The sequence below is a fragment of the Elephas maximus genome, chromosome 14, assembly GCF_024166365.1.
Source record: "Elephas maximus indicus isolate mEleMax1 chromosome 14, mEleMax1 primary haplotype, whole genome shotgun sequence".
Classification (NCBI taxonomy): domain Eukaryota; kingdom Metazoa; phylum Chordata; class Mammalia; order Proboscidea; family Elephantidae; genus Elephas; species Elephas maximus.
The window spans coordinates 64289601-64309759 of record NC_064832.1 but is presented as its reverse complement, the minus strand read 5'-3'; the positions used below and the strand labels follow the sequence as shown (position 1 = coordinate 64309759).

The following is a 20159-nucleotide window of genomic DNA, read 5'->3' as shown; positions in this document are numbered from 1 at the left end:
AAACCCTTTATTTCTGCCATTACTCTAATACAAATTCAAACATATATAAGATAATCATTAAATATTTCATATATTATTATATTTATTTCACAGTGTGTTTAATGAACATATTAAACTTAGAGATGCATATTGCTTTCAAATTTGGCATAGCTTTTTAAAATTCTCTTGTAACAGAATACAGAAAACATGTTCAAAGCAATGATAAGTAATATAAATTTTAGATTTTAGAGATCCTCAAATTTAGAGAATTATAAATGATTAAAGGGTTAAATATAACCCGATTAAAAGGAACTGGATTTTTTTTTTTTACTCTGGAATGAAAGTAGTTAAGATTTGATTTAATAATTTGAAGATAATAAAATAAGTTGACCACTCAGTGCACTGACACAAAATTTCAACCTAAGCTTTAACAAGAAGATAGCATTTCTTCACATTTCTCTCCTCCCTGCCTCCCCCGCCCCCGCCCATGGGCTTCTTTCTTTATTGGTATGGGGCATTCCAGCCTAGATGTACAAAAACAATTCTATTATCACAAATAGAATTCATAAACAATAATGACTAACGCAATCATGTGCTGCGGCAGGGGGCGGGGATGGGGGTCTTTATGGAACAATCATACAGAATACCTAACTGTAAATAATACAGGTTTTGCTATATTCAAGGAACCTTAGAGAGGGCCTAAATATAAGGATTTATGGTTCCTTTTTTTTTTTTCTGCCCTGTAATAACATCTATTGTTCAAAGTCTCATGTTGCTCCTAGGTGCTGTTGAGTTGATTTCGACTTACAGCAACCCTACATGACAGAGTTCAACTGTCGCATGGGGTTTTCTAGGCTGTAATTTTTATGACAGAAGACTGCCAAGTCTTTCTGCTGTGGAACCACTGGAAGGGTGAAAACCATCAGGCTTTAGGTTAACAGCCAAGGGCTCAACCATTGCACCACCAGGGCTGCTTTCAAAGTCTCATAACATATTAAAAATATATTAATGACCTAAAGAAAATTACTCTAATTCATTTCCCTAAGTCCCTAAATCAAAATGATTTTGAATCTAGGAAAATGGAAGAGAAGGTGATATTTTACGAGACAAAAGCTGAGTTTACATCTAAAATTGAAGAATTATTAGAAGGAAGGAACTTAGATGTTATTAGATTCAGAGTATGTTTTTCACTTGCTAAGGTGGGGAGCCCTGGTGGGGTAGTGGTTAAGTGCTACGGCTGCTAACCAAAAGGTCGGCAGTTCAAATCCACCATACGCTCCTTGAAAATTCTATGGTGCAGTTCTACTCTGTCCTATTGGGTCACTATGAGTGGGACTTGACAGCAGTGGGTTTGGTTTTCTGGAATGTGCTAGTGTGCTTTTGTAAACAAGAGGATATGATTTATTAGCAATGCCTTTATTTTATTTTAAAAAAAAATTCAAATATAAAAATGAAGACTACCAGTTTGAACTCCCTCAAGAATCTGACACCTATGGAAAGCAAAATGATTTTGTGTGGGACTGACCCCTTTACTCCATTTAAGGGTGTGCAGAAGTGAAGATTTACACAACCAGGTCAAGTGGAAACTGCAGCCACATTCTTCTGAACAAAGAGCAAGTTTAAGTCTGAAATCAAGTCATATAGAAGAAGATCAAGTCATACAGTAGAAGAAGAAAATTAATTTTTCGCTCTTTCTTGTGTTTCAAATAATAGTTATCATTTAGTAAGTGTCTTGGTCATCTAGTGCTGCTGTAACAGAAATACCACAGTGAATGGCTTCAAAAAAGAGGTTTTTCTCTCATGGCCCAGTAGGCTAGAAGTCCAAATTCAGGCGCCAGCTTCAGGGGGAGGATCCCTTTCTCTGTTGGCTCTGGAGGAAGGTCCTTGTCATCAATCTTCCCTTGATCTGGGAACATCTCAGTGCAGGAACCTCAGGTCCAAAGGACTCACTCTGCTCCCGGTGCTTTCTTGGTGGTTTGAGGTTCCCACATCTCTCTCCTCGCTTCTCTCTTTTATATCTCAAAAGAGATTGGCTTAAGACACTACTAATCTTGTAGACCTCATCAATATAACTGCCACTAACCCATCTAATTATATCGTAGTGATAGGATTTACAACATACAGGGAAATCACATCACAAGATAAAATAGTAGACAATCGAACAATCATACAAGGGAATCAAGACCTAGCCAAGGTGACAGGTATTTTGGGAGGACACAATTCAATCCATGACAGTAAGTATAATTTTTCAAATTCCATATTTGGAGATTTAAAAAATATTACGTTTAAGCAGAAAAGCAATCTTAAGAAGATGGATATTTTTATACTGATTTTCAGACAAGGACTTTGAGGCTCAGGTAGATTAACTGAAAGCTTGAAGTGACACACCCAGTAGTGTCAGCCACAGTCAGAGCTCACTTCTCCTTGACCCTGACGTCATTGTATTACATTGCTTTATGCTGCTAGACTCCAGTGTCAATCCATATAGCTATTAGGGTGCTTTGGTTGCAAGTAATAGAAACCAACTCTTGGTAACATAAGCACAAGAAAAATCTATGGGAAAGTGTCTTAGTTACTGAGTGTTGCCATAATAAAATATACCATGTGAGTAGCTTTAAAGAACAGAAATTTATCCTCTCACAGTTCAGGAGACTAGAAGCTTAATTTCAGGGCATGGCTCTAGGGAAAGGTCTTTCCTTGTCTAGTGTTTAGTAGCTACATGCAATCCTTGGGATTTCTGAGCTTATCGATGCATCTGTGTCTGGTCATCTGTCTTCTTCTTTCCCTTGTGTTGTGTCTCTGTGTCTATTCTGGCCTTTTTATAACTCAGAAGTGATAAGGTTTAGAATCCATCCTACACTGGCATGGATGGCCTCATTAACATAACAAAAGAAAACCTCCTATTTCCAAACAGAGTCATATTTACAGGAACAGGGTTTAGGATTTCAATATGTATTTTGAAGGGATACAATTCAATCGATAACAGAAGGATATAGGGAAAATAATAGAATCAAATCAAAAACCCATTTCTGCCAAGTCAATTCCAACTCCTAGTAACCCTATAGGGCGGAGTAGAATTACCCCATAGGGTTTCCAAGGAGCAGCTGGTGGATTTGAACTGCTGAGCTTTTAGTTAGCAGTGGAGCTCTTAACCACCAGGGCTCCAATAGAATCAAAAGGAAGAGTAAATAAACCAGCTCAGAAACACCTGCAATCTGGGTGCAAGAATTTTAGAAGACACTATATCATACCTGCATGAGTGAGTGTCAAGCATTTTCAATAATTATTTTCCTCTAATAGGGTCAAATTCCTGCATCAGCACCCCCCAGTCAGAAGCTGGGCACTTTAATTAGATCTCAAAGAAATGTGTTCAATGAGAGAGAAATCATTGATCAAAAGAAAATCAAAAGAACATCAAATGTTTGGATGCTAGTTTGCTAAAAACAAAAAGATAACAAGTGCCAATAATTGATACAATAAAATATTCCTATAATGAATGTTTCTTTAACCTTTTATCCTTTCAGAAATCACAGGTTTACTAAAAGCTCCAGAACCTCTCTGGCTCCCCAGATGGAACAACATCCCCTGGATCTTAGGTATAGTCCTAGGCTTTACAGAGGTTCCTATTGACAACACCTTGAAGATACAGTGTCTCAAGCTCCAACCTACTGACTTTCAAGTGGCCTTCGTTATGTAGTGGACAGACCACTATCTCTGGAGTTAGGTAATAAAAATAACAACAATAATAGTTATCATGTAAACACTTAAATACCAAACCAAAAAACCAAACCCTTTGCCATCGAGTCGATTCCAACTTATAGTGACCCCACAGACAGAGTAGAACGGTCCCATAGAGTTTCCAAGGAGCAGCTGGTGAACTCAAACTGCTGACCTTTTGGTTAGCAGCCATAGCACTTAACCACTATGCCACCAGGGTTTCCAAACACTTAAATACAGTGCCAGCTATATTTCTAAGGATGTTCAGTAAAATACCGAACACTTGATTGTCACAACCCAATAGAAAAGTACAATTATTAACTCCTTTTTACAGATGAAGAAACTCAGACTCAAAAAGATTTGCTACAGCCACAGACCTAGTACCTAAAAAAGCAATCTGTGTAAGTCGCCAACTCTGACCGAATCTCCATTTTCTCATTTGTCATAAGAAGATAATATATCACTCATTAATTTCTTGAAAGAATAAAATTAAATAGCATATTTTGAAGTTACTAACACAAGTAATAGAAGACACTGAGTCTCCTCTCTGAAGAGCAGCAAATAGCCAGTGTGAGGAGCTACATTGATTCCTGTGCTTATTTCTCTTTCTTAGGACCCTTGTCAGGAACAAAACACTCAAGGCCAAGATGCTCTGTTAGCCGCAAAAATAAGCAACTTATTTCTACCTTAAATGAATTTCATCATGCATTTCAGAAACATGCAATTTTTTACATGAAAAGTAAATTATCAATGCAGAGAATTATGTATTAAAAAAATTTTTTTTTTCCTGGGTGGAACACAGAAACTTAATTTATAATGAATAAGTAAAAACCTGAGATGCCATTTTGGTGTAATTGGCAACCCAGGCTATATCTCAGTGTTTGACAAAATTTTGATGTTCATATTTCTTGAGTGAGAGAAACAAAATTTTGATGAAATCATGAAGATTGAGCATACACGGTTGAAACATCTATATGTCATAGTATTAATCAGCATAGCTTCTTTTTTGTAACAGGACTTTTATTCAGTTGTGTTAAACAATATTAGAGAAGAAAACAGATTTGTAAGCAAATAATATAACTGTGGTCAAATTAAAAATAATAAATGACTAACTCTGCTAGAAGTAGAGTCCACAGACAAAAAGTGATATTGGAGCTTGGATTTGAAGGATGAACCAGAAGCAGGTTGAAACCCAGCCAGAGGGAAGAGCATGCACAATGGCTTGGGGTATTAAGAAAACCACATGTCCTTTGCTTCTACTGAAATTGCAACTGTAAATGGGAAGGAAAAAAGCAGGAAATAAGTCTAGAAAGATAGGAAGGAGATCAACTAAATTCTTATCTTTCATACTCATTCTGTCATTCTGTAATCTGTTCTTTATCACCTTACTTATCACTTTCAGGAACAACAATGAGAACTTACTGTCTTATGGGCAGGACAAAGGAAACACATTATTTTTTCCTTTCTCAACTCTACCTGTCCTTGTCTTAGGAGTAGACATGACAGTAACATTCAAGTGGAGAACAAAATAACCCATGGCATGGCCATTCGTCCAAAAGTAGAATGATAATATGCAATAACTAAGAAGTAATCTGTAAAGATAAAGTGTTTTACACAGCAAGAAATTTGAGCCCAAAGAGATGAAGTATCTGCCTTGTTCAAGTCACTAAGTGAATAAGTGATGGAATAGGAAAGAACGCCCAGGTCTCAGGATTCTTAGATGAATGTTCTTGACATTATATTATACTTCCTCTAAATATTAATAATAAGTGCTGCATACCTACCCAGTGCCGTATACTCAAATATGTAAATAATTGTGTATTTATATTATATATTAATATAGTTATGATTGATTGATTTCATACCTAACTTTATATATTAATATGGAGGCATAGCTGGTTCAGTGGTAGAATTCTCAACTTCTATGCAGTCAACCCAGGTTGTTTGATTCCCAGCCAAGATACCTCACACGCAGACACTACTCATCTCTTAGTGAAGGGCTGCACATTGCTACGATGATGAAGAGGTTTTAGCAAAGCTTTCAGATTAAGATGGACTAGAAAGAAAGACCTGACAATCTACTTCCAAAAATCATCCAATGAGAACACTATACATCACTATGGTTTGATGTACAACCAATCATAGGGATGGCACAGGGCCACACAGCATTTTGTACCATTGTGCACTGGGTTGCCATGAGTTAGGGGTTCTCTGGATGACAGCTAACAATAAAAATACATTACTATATAATATAGCACACATATGGTGGAACCTCAGAATTGTGGAACATGAAATAAATCTAGTGGGAAAAGTTTAGAATCATTTCTTAAATTTTTTTTTTTCTTTTCAGTTTCGTCAGTACTGAGTTGAGAGTACTCCAGAGAATAGCCATCTTTCCTCTATCCCCTGTTGAGCGTAGGCAAGGTGGAACCAAAAGCAACTTGTTTCTCGTAAATTTTGCTTAAGGCTCTAAAAACTTTTTTTTTTTTTCTCCTTAATCCATGTATTCTATGCATCACTCTGTGATGTTTATTTTTTACTTCAAAAGGACCCTTTTTCGGACAATCCCTTTCTTCCAGGACAATCTAATCTTCCCCCTCCTCCCAAATACCTCATTCAGATTTACATTTCAATGCCCATAACTGTATTGCCCTCATCATTGTGTTAGACTACGCTCCACCTGAAATCTTGGTGGCAGACCATTCAGTATTTCATTTTCCCTTGCATTGAGTCAGCTGTGGGCTTCGTGGCTCTTCAGAGCAGCAATTTCTGTGTGATGACCCAGGGATTCAGAATCCTTGAACTTGTAACCATTCCCTGTAACACATGGCTTTCATGGTGAAGAAAGGGCTGGAGATTCACACACTAACTTTTAGCTGTTTTAGCCTGGTGATGTCAAACAAAATTTCCTTTCACTAACCATTGTCTAGAACTAGTTACACAAGCCCACCAAATTGCAAGGGAGCTTGGAAGTGTGCAGAAGCACATGGATATTCATTCAGCATAAATGTCTCTGCCACATTGATTTTTATTTCTGTCATCACCCCACCAGTTCTGTGAGGTCACTGTCTTAGTTATTTAGTGTTGCTATAACAGGAATACCATAAGTGGGTGTCTTTAACAAACAGAAATTCATTTTCTCATAGTTTAAAATGCTAGAGGTCTAAATTTAGGATGCTAGCTCTAGAAGAAGACTTTCTGTCTGTGTCAGCTCTGGAGGAAGGTCCTTGTCTTAGTCATCTAGTGCTGCTATAACAGAAATACCACAAGTGGATGACTTTAACAAAGAGATATTTATTTTTTCACAGTAAAGTAGGCTAAAAGTCCAAATTCAAGGCGTCAGATCCAGAGGAATGCTTTCTCTCTCTGTTGGCCTTTTCATCAATCTTCCCCAGGACTAGGAGCTTCTCCTCACAGGCACCCTGAGTCCAAAGGACTTTCTCTGCTCCTGGCACTGATTTCTTGGTGGTATGATGTCCCCCTGTCTCTCTACTTGCTTCTCCCTTTTATATTTTAAGAGATTGCCTCAAGACACAATCCAATCTTGTAGATTGAGTCCTGCCTCACTACTGCAACTGCCACCCTTCCTCCATCATTAACAACATAGAGGCAAAATTTACAACATATAGGAAAAACACATAATACCAGGAATCATGGCCCAGCCAAATTGATACACACATTTTTTGGGGGACGTAATTCAACCCATGACAGTCCTTGTCTCTTTTCAGCTCCTGTTTCTTGGCTTCATGGTGGTCTTCATGTAACTTGGAATTTATCCTTCCCCATTTCTGTTCTTCGGCAGCTTGCTTAATTTGCTCTATTTTTATTTCAAGAGATTAATTTAATACACACCCTACACTAATTCTGCCCCATTAACGTAACAAACCCCCACGTGTCTGTCAGTTTGTCATACTGTGGGGGCTTGTGTGCTCCTGTGATGCTGGAAGCTATGCCACCGGTATTCAGATACCAGCGGGGTCACCTATGGAGGACAAGTTTCAGCTGAGCTTCTAGACTAAGAAAGACTAGGAAGAAGGACCCAACAGTCTACTTCTGAAAAGCATTAGCCAATGAAAACCTTATGAATAGCATCAGAACATTGTCTGATATATTGCTGGAAGATGTGCCCCCCAGGTTGGAAGGCACTCAAAAGATGACTAGGGAAGAGCTGCCTCTTCAAAGTAGAGTCGACCGTAATGACTTGGATGGAGTAAAGCTTCCGGGACCTTCATTTGCTGATGTGCCACGACTTAAAATGAGAAGAAACAGCTGCAAACATCCATTAATAATCAGAACTTGGAATGTATGAAGTATGAATCTAGGAAAATTGGAAAGCGTCAAAAATGAAATGGAATGCATAAACATCGATATCCTAGGCATTAGTGAGCTGAAATGGACTGGTATTGGCCATTTTGAATTGGACAATCACATAGTCTACCATGCTGGGAATGACAACTTGAAGAGGAATGGTGTTGCATTCATTGTCAAAAAGGATGTTTCAAAATCTATCCTGAAGTACAACGCTGTCAGTGTTAGGATAATATCCATATGCCTACAGGAAGACCAGTTAATACGACTATTATTCAAATTTACACAACAACCACTAGGGCCAAAGATGAAGAAATAGAAGATTTTTATCAGCTGCTACAGTCTGAAATTGTTCGAACATGCATTCAAGATGCATTGATAATTACTGGCGATTGGAATGCAAAAGTTGGAAACAAAGAAGAAGGATCAGTAGTTGGAAAATATGGCCTTGGTGATAGAAACAATGCCAGAGATCAAATGATAGAATTTTGCAAGACCAACGACTTCTTCATTGCAAATACCTTCTTTTGCCAACATAAACAGCGACTATACACATGGACCTTACCAGATGGAACACACAGAAATCAAATTGACTACATCTGTGGAAAGAGACAATGGAAAAGCTCAGTATCATCAGTCAGAACAAGGCCAGGGGCCGACTGTGGAACAGACCATCAATTGCTCATATGCAAGTTCAAGCTAAAATTGAAGAAAATCAGAGCAAGTCCACGAGAGCCAAAATACGACCTTGAGTATATCCCACCTGAATTTAGCAACCATCTGAAGAATAGATTTGATGCATTGAACACTAGTGTCCACAGGCCAGATGAGTTGTGGAATGACATCAAGGACATTATCCATGAAGAAAGCAAGAGGTCACTGAAAAGACAGGAAAGAAAGAAAAGACCAAGATGGATGTCAGAGGAGACTCTGAAACTTGCTTTTGAGCATTGAGCAGCTAAAGCAAAAGGAAGAATTGATGAAATAAGAGAACTGAACAGAATATTTCAAAGGGACTCTCGAGAAGACAAAGTAAAGTATTATAATGACATGTGCAAAGAGCTGGAGATGGAAACCAAAAGGGAAGAACACGCTCAGCATTTCTCAAGCTGAAAGAACTGAAGAAAAAAATCAAGCCTTGAGTTGCAGTAGTGAAGGATTCCATGGGGAAAATATTAAACAACGCAGGAAGCATCAAAAGAAGATGGAAGGAATACACAGTCATTATACCAAAAAAGAATTAGTTGATATTCAACCATTTCAGGCGGTGGCATATGATCAGGAACCGATGGTACTGAAGGAAGAAGTCCAAGCTGCTCTGAAGGTATTGGCGAAATACAAGGCTCCAGAAATTGATGGAATATCAATTGAGATGTTTCAACAAACAGATGCAGTGATGGAGGTGCTCACTCATCTATGCCAAGAAATATGGAAGACAGCTTCCTGGCCAACTGACTGGAAGAGATCCATATCTATGCCTATTCCCAAGAAAGGTGATCCAACCGAATGTGGAAATTATAGAACAATATCGTTAATATCACACGCAAGCAAAATTTTGCTGAAGATCATTCAAAAATGGCTGCAGCAGTATATTGACAGGGAACTGCCAGAAATTCAGGCTGGTTTCAGAAGAGGACGTGGAACCAGGGATATCATTGCTGATGTCAGATGGATCCTGGTTGAAAACAGAGAATACCAGAAGGATGTTTACCTGTGTTTTATTGACTATGCAAAGGCATTCGACTGTGTGGATCATAACAAACTATGGACAACACTGCAAAGAAAGGGAATTCTAGAACACTTAATTGTGCTCATGAGGAACTTTAGGTAGATCAAGAAGCAGTTTTTCGGACAGAACAAGGGGATACTGATTGGTTTCAAGTTAGGAAAGGTGTGCGTCAGGGTTGTAATCTTTCACCACACCTATTTAATCTGTATGCTGAACAAATAATATGAGACGCTGGACTATATGAAGAGGAACGGGGCATCAGGATTGGAGGAAGACTCATTAACAACCTGTGCTATGCAGATGACACAACCTTGCTTGCTGAAAGCGAAGAGGACTTGAAGCACTTACTAGTGAAGATCAAAGACCACAGCCTTCAGTACGGATTGCACTTCATAAAGAAAACAAAAATCCTCACACTGGACCAATGAGCAACATCATGATAAATGGAGAAAAGATTGAGGTTGTCAAGGATTTCATTTTACTTGGATCCACAATCAATAGCCATGGAAGCAGCAGTCAAGAAATCAAAAGACGCATTGCATTGGGTAAATCTGCTGCAAAGGACCTCTTGAAAGTGTTGAAAAGCAAATATGTCACCCTGAAGACTAAGGTGTGCCTGATCTGAGCCATGGTATTTTCAATTGCATCATATGCATGTGAAAGCTGGACAATGAATAAAGAAGACCGAAGAAGAATTGACGCCTTTGAATTGAGGTGTTGGCAAAGAATATTGAATATACCATGGACTGCCAAAAGAATGAACAAATCTGTCTTGGAAGAAGTGCGGCCAGAATGCTCCTTAGAGTCAAGGATGATGAGACTGCCTCTTACATACTTTGGACATGTTGTCAGGAGGGATGAGTCTCTGGAGAAGAACATCATGCTTGGCAGAGCACTGGGTCAGCAGAAAAGAGGAAGACCCTCAACAAGGTGGATTGACACAGTGGCTGCAACAATGAGCTCAAGCATAACAACAATTGTAAGGATGGTGCAGGACTGGGCAGTGTTTCATTTTGTTGTGCATAGGGTCGCCATGAATTGGAACCGACTCAATGGCACCCAACAACAACAACAACAACGTAACAACGAAATCCCATTCTCAAATGGGATTAAAACTACAGGTTTAAGGGATAGGATTTACAACATATATTTCTGGAGGACACAATTCAATCCAGGCAGAAACTACAGTGAGCTCATCCTTTACTACTAAAAATGCTACCTGAGGTCTCCTTGCCTTCAAGACCTATTCAATAGTCAACCCAGTCCCCAATTTTATAGCTCATAAAAATCAAATTCCTCCTTCAAATTTGAGCAAAATTCTGAAGAACTGCATTCCTGCCTTCATCTCTGCCATTTAGGTCCAAATTCCCTGTCGGATTGTTGTTGTTGTTAGGTGTCATTGAGTCTGTTCCGACTCCCAGCAACCCTATGTACAACAGAACGAAACACTGACTGGTCCTGTGCGATCATCACAATCGTTGTTATGCTTGAGGCCATTGTTGCAGCAACTGTGACAATCCATCTCCTTGAAGGTCTTCCTCTTTTTTGCTGACCCTCTACTTTACCAAGCATGATGTCCTTCTCCAGGGACTGATCCCTCCTGATAATAGGTCCAAAGTATGTGAGACTTAGTCTTGCCATCCTTGCTTCTGAGGAGCATTCTGATTGTACTTCTCCCAAGAAAGATTTGTTTATTCCTTTGGCAGTCCATCGTACATTCAACATTCTTCGCCAACACCACAATTCAAAGGCGCCATTTCTTCTTTGGTTTTCCTTATTCATTGTCCAGCTTTTGCATGCATGTGAGCTTATTGAAAACACCATGGCTTGGGTCAGGTGCACCTTAGTCTTCAAGGTGACATATTTGCTTTTCAACATTTTCAAGAGGCCTTTTGCAGCAGATTTGCCCAATCGATATGTCTTTTGATTCTTGACTGCTGCTTCCGTGGCTATTGATTGTGGATCCAAATAAAATGAAATCCTTGACAACGTCAATCTTTTCTCTATTTTTCATTATGTTGCTTATTGGTCCAGTTGTGAGGATTTTTTTCTTGATGTTGAGGTGTAATCCATACCTAAGGCTGTGGCCTTTGATCTTCATCAGTAAGTGCTTCAAGTCCTCTTCACTTTCAGCAAGCAAGGTTGTGTCATCTGCATAGCACAGGTTGTTAATGAGTCTTCCTCCAATCTTGACACCCCATTCTTCTTCGTAGAATCCAGCTTCTTGGATTATTTGCTCAGCATACAGAATGAACTAGGTATGGTGAAATGATACAACCCTGGTGCACACCTTTCCTGACTTTAAACCATGCAGTATCCCCTTGTTCTGTTTGAATGGTTAGCTCTTGATCTATGTACATGTAGGATCAATAATTCTTATATCAAACCCAGTTAGCCCAGTTACAAAATTCAGCTCCTCCTTGAATCCGGAATTACAAACACACACGAACATATATATATACAGAGAGAGAGAGAAATAACTAAAATAAAAACAACAACACACAATTACTCAAACAGATGTCACTGCGAGAGTAGGTAACTTTGTAGAAGTTGTGTTGGGTTTGGGGAGAAGGGGGAGGAAGATGGAGAAGCCTTCATCTCAAAAATGGAAAAACTTCAAATTAAATATCATTGTTAGTGACTGTTAAGTTGTCACCAACTCATGGAGACCTTAAGTATAACAGAAAAAAACTTTGCCAGGTCCCGTGTCATCTTCATGATCATTGGTATGTTTGAGTTCAGTGTTGTGGCTAGCATGTCAATTCATCTCATGAGGCTTTCCTTCATTTTCACAGACCCTCTACTTTATCAAACATGGTGTCCTTTTCTAGTGATTGGTCTTTCATGAGGACATGTACAAAATAAATGAGTCGAAGACTCACCATTCTCAGTTCCAAGGAGCTTTTAGACTGTATCTCATTTAAGACTGATTTGTTTGTTCTTCTGGAAATCCACAACATATTCACTATTATTTGCCATCATCACAATTCATAGACTTAAATATGTCCTTTCGCCATCCTCTTCAGAGGTATTTTCTCCTTTTCCTCTTAGCTTCATTTGTCCAGTCCAGCTGCATGTTGTCTCACAGTTTCTGCTCTCCTTTCTCTCCTTCCCATATCTCCACATCCCTCTTCTTATCCACTCTCCCTCCAAGAAACAAATAAAAAACCTAATGCCTCTGCTAGTTTCCTGGGAAGCAATTTACTACACACATTCCCTTTGTCTCTAGAGCTCCTGCTTCTAATTGTACGTACTAAATCTCATTTATACCACTAGCTGTGTGTTAAGATAATTTCCTAAATACAGAGAGTTCTCTTCTTAAGTAAAACTCTGTTACTGCTTTGAAAACATATTGCATTTTCATTCCGGGTGCCTTGAAATTTATTAAAGTTCAATAAATATCTTTTATTTAATTAATTAGTTTATTAAAATGTGAAAAGCAGACATTCAGAAAGTTGATTTTGTAGTCTTGTATGTATATTACAGCCCCTTACCATTTTTATTCTTGTTTTGTTTTTAACAACCCATAGAACAGACCACCAGAGTCCCACTTAAAACTCTAGCAACAAGTGCTTCTACATAAGTACTATTAATGCAGTTAGCCATACTATAAAATCTATTGTATCATATTATCACTGAACTATTTAATAATCCAAAACATAACTTTGTTCAAGAATTATCCGAAAATTCCAGAAAAAATAATTATCAACTTCAGTGGATCCTACTGTTATTAATTATAAGCATATATTTTGCATCAATTACGTGGCCAGATAATTATATCTAAATAAACCCTTTAATATGCAAGACACATTTTGCATGTATTACACCATCATTTTCTTCAGTTGTTTTTGATGTTCTATGCATAGGAGTATATGTTTCTTTTTATTTTATTATAGCAACATTATGTTATGAGAAGAGCTCTTTGTATACTACAAAAAAGTAATGAAAAGAGAAAAATGAAAAATTTAACATAACTTTCATACAGTTAAAATTAGAGAACATCATTGTAGTGCTTTTCATGTACAGTAGAAACATTTTTTGTATACTCAAGAGCTATATTTAGCAATCTAATAAGGAAAGAAGTAGAGATATTAATTAGGGTAGAGAGTTAATTTCCCGCAACAAAAAGATCAAACAACAATAGCAGAGGGAACAAAGAAGTGTTTTAATTTTTGTTTTTCCATATAGCAAGGTTTCTTTGCTTCACGTGGCCATTCATACACCTGTGTGGAATTTTCTGTAATTCCCTAGGGTGTGTTTCTAATCTCCTTGAAGCCTGTGTCTCAGGCACGTTTGTGTTCTTGTTCTTGGGAATGGAGGAGCAAGAAAACACACAAGCCTGTGACACAGCTTTGACACTGTGATGTTTTGAGGACCAGGCCTGCAATTGGCATATACCATATCATGTATGCTGTATCATGGATGCTCAAGTGTTACTGGTAAAAATTTAGTGACATGGTCACAACTACCTGCAAACAGGCAAGAGAGCTAGGAAATGTAGTCCCTAGTGATTCATGCCAGCAGCATCTCTATTACTATGGAGGAAGATGAGAACTTATTTAGGTACACAATTAGCAATCTTTACCACAGTAACTCGAAGCAGAGAATAATGAGGATGATAATGATGATGATAAAGCCTTCGTATTTTGGCTGTTTTATTTTAACTTAGACTCAAATGCAACTCTCAGCAAAATAGGAATAGAAGGGAAATTCCTCAACAAAGCCAATAGCCAACAACATCCTAAATGGAGAGAGTCTGAAAGCATTCCCCTAGAGAACCGGAACCAGACAAGGATGCCCTTTATCACCACTCTTATTCGACACTGTGCTGGAGGTCCTAGCCAGAGCAATTAGGCTAGAGAAAGAAATAAAGGGCATCCAAGTTGGTAAGGAAGAAGTAAAAGTATCTCTATTTGCAGGTGATATGATCTTACAGACAGCAAACCCCAAAGACTCCATAAGAAAACTACTGGAACTAATAGAAGATTTCAGCAAAGTATCAGGATACAAGATAAACATACAAAAATCAGTTGGATTTCTCTACACCAACAAAGAGAACTTTGAAGAGGAAATCATAAAATCAATACCATTTACCATAGTCCCCAAGACGGTAAAATACTTTGGAATAAATCTAACCACAGACGTAAAAGACCTATACAAAGAAAAGTACAAGGCACTACTGTGAGAAATCAAAAGAGACCTACATAAGTGGAAAAACATACCTTGCTCATGAATAGGAAGACTCAACATTGTGAAAATGTTTGTTCTACTCAAAGTGATGTACAGATACAATGCAATCCTGATCCAAATTCCAATGGCATTTCTTAATGAAATGGAGAAAAAAAAATCACCAACTTCTTATGGAAAGGGAAGGGCCCCAGATAAGTAAAGCATTACAAAAAAAGAACAAATTGGGAGGCCTCACTCTACCTGATTTTAGAACATATTATACTGCCATAGTAATCAAAACAGCCTGGTACTGGTACAACAATGGATACATAGACCAATGGAACAGAATTGAGAATCCAGACATAAATTCATCCACCTATGAGCAGCTGATATTTGATAAAGGCCCAAAGTCCATGAACTGGAGGAAAAGACAGTCTCTTTAACAAATGGTGCTGGCATAACTGGATATCCATCTGCAAAAAAAAATAAGACAAGACTCACACCTCACACCATGCACAAAAACTGACTCAAAATGGATCAAAGGCCTAAATATAAAATCTAAAACAATAAAGATCATGGAAGAAAAAATAGGGGCAATGCTAGGAGCCCTAATACACGGCATAAACAGAATACAAAACATTAGTAACAATGCACAAACACCAGAAGACAAACTTGACAACTGAGAGCTCCTAAAAATCAAACACCTATGCTCATGAAAAGACTTCACCAAAAGAGTAAAAAGACAGCCTACAGACTACAAAAAAAATTTTGACTATGACAAATCGGATCATTTTCTAATCTCTAAAATCCACAAAAACCAAAACCAAACCTGTTGCCGTCGAGTCGATTCCGACTCATAGCGACCCTATAGGACAGAGTAGAACTGCCCCCATAGAGTTTCCAAGGAGCACTGGCGGATTTGAACTGCTGACCTTTTGGTTAGCAGCCATAGCACTTAACCACCACGTCGCCAGGGTTTCCCTAAAATCTACAAGATACTGCAAAACCTCAACAATAAAAAGACAAATAACCTAGTTGAAAAATGGGCAAAAGACACAAACAGGCGCTTCACCAGAGAAGACATTCAGGTGGCTAACAGATACTTGAGGAAATGCTCATGATCATTAGCCATTAGAGAAATGCAAATCAAAACTACCATGAGATACCGTCTCACCTGAACAAGGCTAGCATTAATCCAAAAAATATAAAATAATAAATGTTGGAGAGGTTGTAGAGAGACTGGAACACTTATACACTGCTGGTGGGAATGTAAAATGGTACAACCACTTTGGAAATCAATTTGGCATTTCCTTAAAAAGCTAGAAATAGAAGTACCATACCATCCAGCAATCCCACTCCTTGGAATATAACCTAGAGAAATAAGAGCCCTCACATGAATAGATATATGCACACTCATGTTCATTGCAGCACTGTTCACAATAGCCAAAAGATAGAAACAACCTAGGTGCCCATCAAAGCATGAGTGGATAAAGAAATTATAGTATATTCACACGATGGAATACTATGCAACAATAAAAACCAAAGATGAGTCTGCAAAATATCTCATAACATGGATGAATCTGGAAGGCATTATGCTGAGTGAAATTAGTCACAAAAGGACAAATATTGTATGAGACCACTATTATAAGAACTCGAGAAAAGGTTTAAACACAGAAGAAAACATTCTTTGATGGTTATGAGGGTGGGGCAGGAGGGAGGGAGAGGGATATTCACTAACTAGATAGTAGACAAGAATTATCTTAGGTGAAGGGAAGGACAATACACAATACAGGGGAATTCAGCACAACTAGACTAAACCAAAAGCTAAGAAGTTTCCTGAATACAACTAAACACTTCCAGGGACAGAGTAGCAGGGATGAGGGTCTGGGGACCATGGTTTCAGGGGACATCTAGGTTAATTGGGATAACAAAGTTCATTAAGAAAATGTTCTGCAACCCACTTTGATGAGTGGCATCTGAGGTCTTAAAAGTATGTGAGCAGCCATCTAAAATTCATCAATTGGTCCCAACCCACACGGAGCAAGGAGAAGGAAGAACACAAAAGACACAAGGAAAATACAAACCTAAGTGACAAAAAGGGCCACATAAGCTAGAGACCCATCAGCCTGAGGCCAGAAGAACTAGATGGTGCCTGGCTACCACCAACGACCACCCCGACAGGGAACACAACACAGAGTCCCTGATGGAGCAGGAGAAAAGTGGGGTGTAGAACTCAAATTCTAGTTAAAAGACCAGACTTAATGGTCTGATTGAGACTGGAGGGTTGCCTGAAGGCATAGCCCCTGACTCTGTCAGTGAAAATAGGAAGACCCTCCTGGAGATGGATTGACACAGTTGCTGCAACAATGGGCTCAAGTATAACAAGGATTGTGAGGATGGTACAGGACTGGGCAGCATTTCCTTCTGTTTACATAGAATCACTGTGAGTCAGAACCGACTGGAGGGCACCTAACAACAACAACAGATAGCCAGACCTGTCTTCCAATGTACCTCTGGGTGAACTCAAATCTCCAACCTTTCATATTAACTGTTTGCATCACCCAGAGACTCCAGATTCACCTCAACCAAAACCAAACCCATTGCTGTCTTGTTGATTCTGACTTACAGTGACCTTATAGAACAAAGTAGAACTGCTCCGTAGAGTTTCAAAGGTTGTAAATCTACTGCAGCAGACTGCCACATCTTTCTCCCTTGGAGTGGCTGGTGGGTTTGAGCTAACTTTGGTTAGCATCCAATGCTTAACCATTGCGCCACCTCAAAAAACAAACCAAACTTGTTGCTGTAGAGCAGATTCCAAGCCTATATGTCAGAGTAGAACTGCCCCATAGGGTTTTGAAGGAGTGGCTGGTGGATTTGAACTGCTGACCTTTTGGTTAGCAGCCAAACGCTTAACCACTTCGCCACCAGGGCTCCTGAGACCTTCTAAATTAGAAACTCTGTGTTGAGGCACAGCAATTTATTTTAACAAGCTCTCCAAGAGCTCTTATAGGAGAGCTAAAGCCTCTTGCCCAGACTTTGAACTGCCTTTCATCACAACGGAGACCTGGCGGTGCAGTGGTTAAACCGCTAGTCAAAAGGTCAGCCATTCCAGTCTAACAGCAGCTCCTCGGAAACCCTAAGGAGCAGTTAGCTGTACTCTGTTCTACAGGGTCACTAGGCATCAGAGTCCACTGGAAGGCAATGGGTTTGGGTTTTGGGATTGAACACAATAGGATATTGTGCTTCAGTGCATATCAATGCAGAATTTCTTATGCGCTCCTCCTACTTCTCTTTCTCAAACAAACCAACTCTTTTGCAACACAAAAGCCCAGCCCAATGTGACTGTTACACAACAGTGATATTTCTGTATTGATTGCCGGCCTGAGATCCTCATTATTTAAAAACGTCTTCTTTTTTTTTCTATTATTAGTTCAGTAAAATTGACTTTGAAAAACTTTCATTTTTGAAAACAGAAAATACACATTCCTAAAAAATAATAAATTTATTGAATATTCAGATTCATTGTTTACCCAGCCTTCACTATGCATCTAGCACAATGAAATAAAAAAAAAATTTTTTTTTTTTTTTAATGAAATAGGTAAGGAATAATAGAACTTTTTTTTTTTTTTTAAGACTGAGGAGTTTTTATTCAAAGGTATATTTCTAGGTGCATAAAGAGGCCACAAGTTAATGTTGTTAAATCAAGTGTCTACTATCCAAGCACTGAATTCAAAAAACCATCTAAGACAGAAAAGGAGACATGAGACAACCACAAAGAACCAGCCATCCAGAGTTGAATTTTTGTCGTACAACTTCCCCTCCAACAAAACGCTGGACACCATTAGAGAGCAACTCATGTTTGCTGAAACAATGGAGCTGGAGGTGCTGACGTGGCCAGAGGCACTGACCTCAATGAGGTACCTGAAGATGAAGAATTTGTAGCTGTAGTATCCCAAGTGGAGAGATGTGGTTTGGATCTGTCCTCCAATGTGAGGGCCAGCAACCCTAGGGCAAGTTATCTGATATCCCTAAGCAATCTCCTCTGGTCCGGTCTGGTTGCACCCTTCCAGTTACAACTGCAAAGAACACTAGAGGCAATTAACTGATCCCTCTTTTTTAGTCCTACAGTCTCATCTCTCTTCTTTCCTTCAACCCTTTTACAAAAGGTGTCATAAGGGAAAGAGTTTTGAGCTCTCAGAAAACAGGGTCTTGGGTGTTTTTGGAGGTTGAGAGGCATAAAACAGCAGTTTGGAAATTCCTTCCATCTTATGGCACTGATTTAGTTTCAGACTTGATTTCTTCTCTATTTCCTCCCTTCTCCCCACCTGTGCCCTCTCACTCCCAGACAGACATATTGGCATCAAATATCTCTAGGATATGATCTGGGATGATCTCTAATGGGTTTTTCCAGCAGAAGAGATGCTGTCCTTTGTCATCCAGGAGTTCCCATTCCACCACCAGTTTTAGAGTGGGGTATTCATTCTTCACTGGTAGTTTATTCAGGTAGTAATAGGTCCCGTCTTTTTGGATGGGGCAGTCGATTCTACTCTTAAAACCATCAGGTTCAGGGATAGGAAAGGGAACTGGGAAGCCCATCACAATGCCATGCACCAAAGCTGTGCTATTTTTGGAATAAGTATTGCTGGTGAAGGGGACATTGACACTGTAAGACTGTCCTTTGAGCAGGCGACATGGCTGGGCGGAGCATGGGCTCTCATTCACTTCCATTACAACTCGGACCACCGACCCACAGTCTTTGAAGGACAGGCTCAGCTAGCGGAGCAGCGCTGAGCGCCAGGAGCATCGGGGACGCAGCGGCCGGGAACCGCATTGCAGCCAAGGAAGGTGCGAGCAAGCAGAAAGTATGTTCAGATTTCTTTTTCATCTTACACCTGTGTTAGACGCCAAGACTATATAACTCTGCCGGTCTCAGGCAATTCTTACTAACAGAGTTCCAAGATTGTGTAATAATGTAGATTCTTCTCTAAAATTCAACTAATGTGATGCTATTATTTTTAACTGGCAAATTTTGAATGAGTTTCAAAGGAGTGATAAATTTGCATAACTATGACCAAATCATTAATTTCTACAATTACTTTTAAAAGCACAGCACTCTCTCTCTCTCTCATTCTATGTATGTATAAATACGTACGTATACAAAACCAAACCAAACCCATTGCCGCTGGTTAGGTTCCGATTCATAGCAACCTTATACCCTTTGCTGTCAAGTGGATTCCAACTCATAGCTACTCTCTAT

General features: G+C 39.0%; 1 pseudogene; it reads right to left on the bottom strand.

Moving 5' to 3' along the window:
• Nucleotides 1-19205: 19205 nt before the first annotated feature.
• Nucleotides 19206-19733, bottom strand: LOC126058327 (NPC intracellular cholesterol transporter 2-like; annotated as a pseudogene).
• Between the last annotated feature and the right edge of the window lie 426 nt (nt 19734-20159).